This window comes from Coenobita brevimanus, chromosome 23 (genome assembly GCF_032717465.1).
Source record: "Coenobita brevimanus isolate Jiangsu-jjx chromosome 23, ASM3271746v2, whole genome shotgun sequence".
Classification (NCBI taxonomy): domain Eukaryota; kingdom Metazoa; phylum Arthropoda; class Malacostraca; order Decapoda; family Coenobitidae; genus Coenobita; species Coenobita brevimanus.
This window is the reverse complement of record NC_136976.1, coordinates 35,905,055-35,915,335: the sequence shown is the minus strand read 5'-3', so window position 1 is coordinate 35,915,335 and position 10,281 is coordinate 35,905,055.

The window sequence follows — 10,281 nt, the reverse complement described above, 5'->3', positions numbered from 1 at the left end:
TGGAGTGATAGCAGTTGAATAGGTAAGGTCCTTCTGCTGCTTAAAGTGAAACTTACATTGACCAAAAATTACCCTTTTACAGGAGACTGGTATCAAGGCTCTAATTCGAAAGAGTAAACTACCCTCAGGCACTGTGAAGGAATGCTTGAGTCAACCAAACGTTTACACACTCCACAAGTCCATTAGACATAGTTTCAAAACGAGAAGAATCTTAGTATCGAACACTGATGTTCAGTGACAAGCGGACATGGTACTGTAGATGTACGAAAATATAAAACATAATAACAAAATGAATTATATATTAACAGTTATTGCTATCTTTAGCAAATATGTTTGGGCTGTACCCATTAATAAGAAAACATTGGTGGAGATTGTCAATCTTTTAGCGATTATTTAGGAAAGGAGTCCCCCAGAAAATTGCAAACAGGTAAAGGAGGAGGCGGTGGCTGAATCGGTAGAGAGGCGGCCTGCAGTGATCCGGGATCGAATCCCGGCTGGGGCAGGGAACAGTTTAAGGATTTGAATTTCCTAAAAACCAGACTTTCCTGATCTACCAGATGCCCTGCCGACATGTAAAAATACCCCCGCTAATGCCAGTACACCAGTCCTGTATAAGACAGCCCTGTCATGTATTCAATGTGGACGGACGGTGGGTGTGTTACGGAACAGAGAAAACTGTCCCGCAAAGTTCCAGGTTCAAAGCAAAAGAGTTAGGTAAAATTACAAGTTAAAGTTTAATGCTCAAACTAACAACTAAACATTCAGGACTCATAAGGATAATGTAATGGCAAAAAACAGGTTAAATATATGGTTAACTGCAATAGCCTCTATTAACACGAAATTAGCAAGTGTAAATTTATCTAAGTCAGCCCTGATAAAATGAGAAAACCGGATAATGCTCAGTGAATGCAAGATATATTATTACAGATACAAAATATTATCAATAATGGCTGACACTTAAAACACATGAATCACAAAAACCTCACCAGGCCTACGAATTAACACCCCATGCTACACAGTACAAGAAAAAATGATAACTTATACTCAAATTACACAGCTCCTAGATGGTTGGAGACTTCCTGAGCACTCACAATAATAACAACTGTACAGGGGAGGACAGAGATGTGAACAAAATGAGGAGTAGATCTAAGTGGCAATTAATGTAGAGACTGAGCTCATTATATAGGGGCCGGCAGAGCTTGATACAACTTGTAAGAAGGACGCGCAAATGAAGCCATAGGGGACAAAGAGTTGACACTCCTGCTCTGAACAACAGAAAGAACGACTTACTCTACTATAAGGGTAGAAGGGGGGAGTGAGGTAGAACACGCTCGTGATCAAACATGCAGCATACTGTACGTTAGAATTACACAAAGGATGATGAAATCATAGGTTATGTAACACCTCCCCACAAAGAAAAAGAAATTTACAAAGGAAATTTCTTATTACTCTAAAACAATCTGTCTAAAGTCTAGATAAGCAATCTGCAATAACATTTTCTTTCCCCTTGACATGTTGTATGTCTAATGAATACTTCTGAAGAAGTAGACTCCATCTTGTCAATCTCTGATTTTTATCTTTAAACTTACTAAGGAATTTCAGTGGGTTATGATCGGTATAAATGACTATGGGGTCAAAACCAGAACACAAATAAAATGGAAAATGCTGTAAACCCAAAATCAAGGCCAAAAGCTCTTTCTCAATAGTTGAGTAGTTCTTTTGAGGTAGAGTGAACTTCTTACTGTAATAAGATACAGGGTGTTCAATACCCTGATCATCCTCTTGCAGCAAAACAGCCCCAGCTCCTGTATCACTTGCATCAACAGCCATCTTAAAAGGCTTAGCAAAATTTGGAGTAGCGAGCACTGGCTGACTTAATAGGATAGCTTTAAGTTTGCTGAAAGAGGATTCACAGTTATCGGTCCAGACAAATTTAACTCCCTTTTTCAGTAGGTCTGTAAGTGGTGATACAAGAATTGAAAAGTTAAGAACAAATCTCCTGTAATAACCTACCATTCCCAAAAATCTCTGTAGCTCTTTCCTACTTTTAGGTCTGGGAAGATCACTTATAACCTGAACCTTAGCTGCTGGTGGTGCAACATGTCCATCACCAATTACGTACCCAAGGTACTGAACTTTAGCTTGACCAAACTCACACTTTGATAAATTAGCTACAAGATTAGCCTGAACCAAACGCTCAAGAAATTTACTGACATGGCATAGGTGATCTTTCCAGTTGTCACTGAAGATTAATACATCATCAATATAAATAACACACCCTGCCAAACCCTCTGTTACAACATTCATGAGCTTCTGAAAAGTGGCTGGTGCATTCTTCATACCATATGGCATTACAGAACATGCAAAAGTCTTTCCTAGTGTTACAAAACATGAGATCTCCCTAGCACGTTCAGTCATAGGTACTTGCTAGTATCCCTTTAACAAATCAAACTTACTTATGTACCTAGCCTTTCCGATCTTGTCTATGCAATCTTTCACACGAGGGAGAGGGTAAGTGTCTGTTTTGGTTATCTGATTAACATGTCTGTAGTCGATGCAAAGCCGCTGTGACCCACCTGGCTTAGGGACTAGAGTGACAGGAGAACTCCACTCGCTCTGACAGGGCTCAATCATCTTGTGGTCCAAAAGGTAGCCAAGCTCCTTCTGGATGAGAGGAACTTTCACTGGGTTCACACGGTAAGGAGGCAGTTTAATTGGCTTTGCGTCTCCAACATCGACATTATGCATCAACACAGTGGTTCTTCCTGGAGTGGCACGGAACACTTGCGGGTACTTCTGCAGTAATGCCGAAAACTCCTGCCTTTCCTCGGGAGCTAGATGAGAAAGCTTAGTCTGGAGATCATTCATGATATCAGGATTCTTCCCCAAACTATCACTCAGGCTCATGCTGCATGGGAGAACTTCATTTGCAGACTCGGGTGGAACAGCTACAGTGCAGACTGGGTTATTTTCGTCCCGCCTGTGATATAACTTTATCATGTTGATGTGACAAAGTTGCTTGTTCTTTCTACGATCTGGTGTGGTGATGACATAGTTGACATCACTGAGTTTCTTCTCCACGAAATAAGGACTACTAAACTTGGCTTGAAGAGGTTGCCCATGCACCGGTAGCAGAATCAAAACCTGATCTCCTGGCTGAAAGTGGCGTAACCTGGACTTCTTATCATACCAAGTCTTCATCTTCTCCTGAGCAGCTCCTAAATTCTCTCTCGCCAGCTGTAAAGCAGTGGACAGCCGTTCTTTGAACTTCATCACATACTCCAGCAGGTTGACATCATCTTCCTCCGACAGCCAGCATTCCTTGAGTAACTTAAGGGGTCCTCTTACTTCATGGCCAAACAGTAGTTCAAAAGGTGAGAAGCCCGGTGATTCATTTGGAGATTCTCTTGCGGGAAATACAACGAATGGAGGACCTTCATCCCAGTCTTTCTGATGTTCCAAACAGTATTTCTTGAGCATCGATTTGAGTGTTTGATGATATCTCTCCAACGCTCCTTGGGTCTGGGGATGGTAAGCTGAAGACGTGATCTGGGTGATGCCCAACTCTTTCAGAGACCGCTTGAAAACATTTGACATGAAATTACTTCCCCGGTCTGACTGTACCTCCTTGGGCAGACCAGACTTGGTGAAGAACTCCAGCATTTCCTTAACCACGTTCTTTGCTGAGATATTTCTAAGTGGAATGGCTTCAGGATAACGAGTAGCCATATCAATCAGGGTCAACACATAAGAAAATCCTGAAGAAGTCTTAGGAAGAGGGCCCACAATATCCACCAACACACGGGTGAATGGCGCCTCAAAAGGAGGAATGGGAACTAGAGGTGCAACCTTTCCGGTCTGATTACACTTCCCCACAACTTGACAGGTGTGACAAGACTTACAATACCAGGAAACATCCCTGAAGATACCTGACCAGTAGAAGTGTTTCAAAATGCGTGCCACAGTCTTCCTCACTCCAAGGTGTCCTGCCAAACTGGAATCATGAGCCACTCTAATGATATCCTGCCTACAAACACTAGGGATGACAACTTGATGTACAACCTCCCATTCACAGTCGGCTGATGCTGTTGGGGGTCTCCACTTCCTCATAAGTACTCCTGACTTTATATAATAACAAGTAGAAGCACCGGCTGACTCTTCCTCACTGCAAGCAGAGTTAGCTAGACCTTTCAACTCAGGGTCAGCAACCTGCAACTCAACCAACTCTTGACGAGACAAATTATCAACATTACGGGGTACTGCCTCATCTGGTGAGTGGTCCAAATTAGCAAGAAAAGTGTCAGCTAGGATAACATCATCATCATCATTATCCTCTAAGTCACCAGTAACTTTAGACTTAGCCCTAGTGACAGCACATGCAGAGAACACATCAGGGACATCACAATCCTGGGCCGCAGCCACTGGCTCACTAGACAACTGAGGAGCTGGACACACTTGACTTCCACCAATATCATTTCCAAGTAAGAAAGTTACACCTGACATTGGCAGTGTCTCAACCAACCCAACCATAACGGAACCATTAACAAAAACAGACTCTAAATTCACTCTGCACAGAGGGACAGAGAAGTAATTATTCCCTACACCTTGTAAAATTACAGTTTCATCAGAGGAATGAACATTAGAGCCTAGAACACTGGTCAGCATAAGAGATTGGCAAGCACCTGTATCACGATATATTTTAACTGATTTCCTGTCATTACTGTCCAGAGGACTGACAAAACCATCAGACAGGAAATTAGCACATGAACTCTTGAGAGTGTCACCCACGTTACTGCTCAAAAGAGGAGCTCCATCATGAGAATTTAATTTACTCCTCAAAGCAGGTTCAGTTAACTCAGTTAAAGAATTCTGGGAACTCTCAAGGGTGGACACTAGACCAATTGACTGGATATTTAAAGACTCCTTTTTGTTCACATCATGCTGTCTCCTGAAACATTTCTCCGTAGTATGACCAAGCTTACTACAATAAGTACATTTACTTTTCTGAAATCTAGAGGTGAAGCTGGTATTTACTTCCTGAGAAACATCATCTTTATTCTCTTTCCTGTTACCTGTACTCTGAGTAGAGGCAACATACTTGCTCTCAGCTCTCCTTTTTTCTTTAGAATATCTCTTGTGAGTGAGAACATATTCATCAGCTAAAACTGCAGCATCAGACAAATTATCTATTCTTCTCTCATCAAGATATAGGCTTACATCTTTATTAATACACCTTTTGAAGTCCTCCACCAAAATCATCTGCTTAAATTTACCAAAATCAGAATCCACATTCTTAGAATTTAACCACTGCTCTAACAGATCTTCTTTGATTTTTGCATACTCAACATGGGATTGCTTATCTTGCTTATAAGTTGTCCTAAATTTTACTCTATAGGCTTCAGGAACAAGCTCATAGGCCTTAAGAATCAAGCTCTTAACTACATCATAATTATCAGATTGATCCTGAGGCAAAGATGCATAAGTTACTTGAGCTTTACCGGTGAGAACAGTGTGAAGGAGTACTGGCCAATACTTTTTGGGCCAATTAAAACCTGTAGCTACCCTCTCAAACAACTGAAAATACTTTGTTAAATCAGATTCATTAAAAGGAGGGACAATTTTAACATTTTTAGCCACATCAAAATGATCAGAGCTAGATGATCCAGTTCCACCTTGTTTCATGCGATACTCATAGTCTGCCTGAATCCTAGCAAGGTCAATTTGTGCCTCCTGAATACGAGCCTGAGACTTAGCCTCCTTAGCCTGAGACTCAGCCTCCTTAGCACGTGCCTGAAACTCAGCCTCCTTAACACGAGCCTCCTGCAGAGCTAGCTGTAACTTAGCTATTTCAATCTGCGTTTGCTCATTTGGAGGAGTTACATTAAACAAGCTTTCATTAATCATGTCGACAATTTGATCTTTAGAATGATGAGAGCGAACAACAATTCCCAATTGTTGAGCAACAAGCTTAAGTTCATTCTTTGTTCTGTTTTCTACATCACACACTGTTTGCACATTTGACAACAAATCTTTGGCTTCATCAAGTGTAGTAATAGTAGACATCATGAATAAATCACAGTCACAAAATATCAAGCAATATCCTTATGATAATATCCTGAATATCCTGATAAGAGGTCGCCAAATTTATGTTACGGAACAGAGAAAACTGTCCCGCAAAGTTCCAGGTTCAAAGCAAAAGAGTTAGGTAAAATTACTAGTTAAAGTTTAATGCTCAAACTAACAACTAAACATTCAGGACTCATAAGGATAATGTAATGGCAAAAAACAGGTTAAATATATGGTTAACTGCAATAGCCTCTATTAACACGAAATTAGCTAGTGTAAATTTATCTAAGTCAGCCCTGATAAAATGAGAAAACCGGATAATGCTCAGTGAATGCAAGATATATTATTACAGATACAAAATATTATCAATAATGGCTGACACTTAAAACACATGAATCACAAAAACCTCACCAGGCCTACGAATTAACACCCCATGCTACACAGTACAAGAAAAAATGATAACACTTATACTCAAATTACACAGCTCCTAGATGGTTGGAGACTTCCTGAGCACTCACAAAAATAACAACTGTACAGGGGAGGACAGAGATGTGAACAAAATGAGGAGTAGATCTAAGTGGCAATTAATGTAGAGACTGAGCTCATTATATAGGGGCCGGCAGAGCTTGATACAACTTGTAAGAAGGACGCGCAAATGAAGCCATAGGGGACAAAGAGTTGACACTCCTGCTCTGAACAACAGAAAGAACGACTTACTCTACTATAAGGGTAGAAGGGGGGAGTGAGGTAGAACACGCTCGTGCTCAAACATGCAGCATACTGTACGTTAGAATTACACAAAGGATGATGAAATCATAGGCTATGTAACAGGCGTTAGCGCCGAAGTGGTGACATGTGGAGGTGTAAGGGGACTACTGGGCCTTAGGATAGGTCACTGCCCCCGAGAAATAGGTCCTGAGGCCTTTGCCCAGAGTCGGACACGTAAAAAAAATAAATGAATAAATAAAAAAATAAGAAAAGACCTACTGAAAAGATATAGAGTTCACTGGCTTGCATCCGAGAATGAAGTGAAAGCTCAAGTTGCTGAACGTTTTACTAGAACCTTAAAATATAAATGTGGAAATACTGTACCCACAACAAAACTAAGTGAACTGATAAACTTCCTGCCATAATTGAAAACTTAATTCCAGTCATCACAGGGCATACTGAGATGACGCCAGTCAAAGGCTCAAATCTATCAGTACTAACCGCTTCTGTACGAAAATTTATTTCCTCCAACGTAGAATACAGCAAGGTCAAAGTTTCAGATTAGAGACAAAGAATAAGTAGAAAATATCAGGCTTTTAAGAAAGATTATTTTCCCAACTTTACCACTGGAATGTTTGTCGTATCACGGGATTTAAATCCACCAAAATACAGACCGGGAGATATGAGCGGCGAAGAAATTATTGGGTGTTTTTATGACAAGGGAATGGTGAAGTTTAACTTCACGAAACATGGCAAGAGGACTAGGTGGGCTGCACAACCAGGACTGAAGGCTGCAGCACTCAGGACTGAAGATCGCGCAGTCATAGTTAGTGGCTGCAGCAATCTTTTTTTCCTTTTATAAATAAATGGGATATATTGATATTAAAAAGATGATTTCGTTAATCTGAGAGAAAAATCCCAAAAGCAGTACTGGAATATGAAATTAGGTGGGCAAGATTTGTACAAAGAAAATGCTAAACTTCTCAAACCAATGACTGAGCCGACTGAAATAACAGTCCTGGCCATCCAAGCACCACAGCCTCAACTTCCAGCCATTCAGACACCACAGCCTCAACTTCCGGCCATCCAAGCACCACAGCCTCAACTTCCGGCCATCCAAGCACCACAGCCTCAACTTCCAGCCATTCAGACACCACAGCCTCAACTTCCGGCCATCCAAGCACCACAGCCTCAACTTCCAGCCATTCAGACACTACAGCCTCAACTTCCAGCCACTCAGCCTCAGCTCACAACAGTACCTCATCTCATATCTTCACCTCGACTATTAAAAGGTTGTAAAGCTGGGAGGGTCGGCGCAACAGTATATATACTTATTAACAATGGGAGCACGCCCGAAGGATTATGATGATGCATATGGTATAAAATCATGTGTGGATAATTTAGGGTGTTATTATTGATGGTACAACATACAAAGGAAGAGTGATTGTGGCAACTCCTGACCTTTAAAGAACCTGGACATGTATCAGATAAGGACTATAATACGAAGATTATGCTGAAAACAAAACCATTTTAAAGACAAGGTGGTAACATCAAAGCAACAAAAGGAAGTACAGTAAATACCCAGACATTTTGAAAGCCGATATATCTACCTTAATCGTCAAAGTACTTACCTGTCATCAAGCATTACTTTACGATAGGTGAAGGGTGTGGAACCTTCATTATTCTCCCATGACATCGCAATACCCTTCTCGACCGACATCGTCTGTTATTCTAGAGATGCAGGCTGGCAAACGAATGTCTTCAATGAATTACAGGCTGTTAACGACGAGCCCCTGCGGTTAGGAATATTCGATGACGATACAGTTAGAAATATTTTTCCTTTACAATTAATGGAGCAGAAAATACACCAGTTACAAGGTCAAACTAAAAAAAACGAATCACGCCGTTAATCATCAGCTGCCTGCATCCTTTAGGATCGATCCGAGACAGACAGGAAACATATTTAAGCTACTGACGGAGACACAAATGGATAAAATCTGAAAACAAGCTCCATTTACCTTAAAACTGTGTAAGACACAAGTAACAAGGTTATCTAACCAGGATGGCCTCTTCTCTATGCCAGCTTTATTAGCAGTAGTTTGTGCCTTCTGTTCTGTCGCTGCCATTGCTTAAACCGTAACGAAAAAAAAAAAAAAAGCGTCTGAAAAATAACTAAAAGAACTGCAAAGACATAATCGAGTGAAGAAGGAGAAAGGAAAATAAAAACTTTATCACCGAAAAAGTGGCAGAGGCAGGCAGGGTCGCCAATATCCATTGCCCGACCCGGGGCGAGATTATCGACAACGGGCCGCCCTGCCCTTGAAAACTGTGCCTAGGTCAGGACTACAGTAGCTTGCTGCCTAACCAGTGCCTGCCGGCACATTGGTGTATTGCCAAAAGTGAGCCGTAGTACCTTCCCTGCCTCTCTGTAAAACAACAATAATAACTAAAAGGAAATTACATTATGTACAGAAAACTAAGAATTATTATTTAGTATGTATTTGTTTATGTATATGAATTTCTGATTGACTGATATGTCTATTGGAGGTTGAAACAAAAGAGGACGGCGGGTCAGAGATTCTTTACATCCTCGGTCCCTTCAGTAGGACATAAAAATAGTCGTACAGTAATATACAACTCTGCATTGTTAATGTTATGCATAGCTTTCTTTTAATGTGTTTAGATATAACTATTCCCACTTCCTTTTATGTATTTTATTTAGAAATTTAATGTGTCATTATAGAGTGAACTGCGCATTGTAACATATTCCTCCCTCTTAACACTGTCTTGGATGGCGCGGGTCCCCCCCTCAGGCCCGAGCTCCTGGGATTATCCTTCGCCCGTGGCAGAAGATTTCAAAAACATTCGGCTAAAAAAACTGGCAAAGCCCACCTCCCCCCCCCTTTTTTTTTTTCTTCTAACCCTTCAACGGTCAAGCATTCCGTATGAAGCACTGTCAGTGTGATATGATAACATTCGCGAAAAAAAGCAAAACATTCATCCTTTTCGGGGGATATACATGAGAGACACCCTGACAGTCTCCAAAGGACGGGAATGCGATACAGTGAAATTCTATTCAGTACAGGACTCTGGAAGTCACTGGCCTTGCTGGGATTCGAGTAAACCATCGAAGACACTGTACTATTACCTCGGCTCTTTTGGAGTTATTCCTTCCCTGGAATTCGGAGTCTATGTAAAGTGTATCCTTCTCTACTCACCCTACCGCATCCAGCAATTAAACTATGTCATTTGCGGTCACCTGTGCTAAGTCGTTCATTGTGATCTTTCTGTGAAGAAATTAGACTATCCAGCCATTCTGTGGGAGTTGTTTTTCTACCTTAAATAAATGAGCTACCTGGGGTTCGAGTGAATCATCAGCAACAAGGACAGCGAGGTCCTTCTGGAGTGGGATTTACGATTATCGATGATGAAGGTAGCTTCAGTGTTACCCATAAGTGCTTGGCTAGCGTTGCACCTCCTCTAGAACCGAATGATGCGGTTACTAGA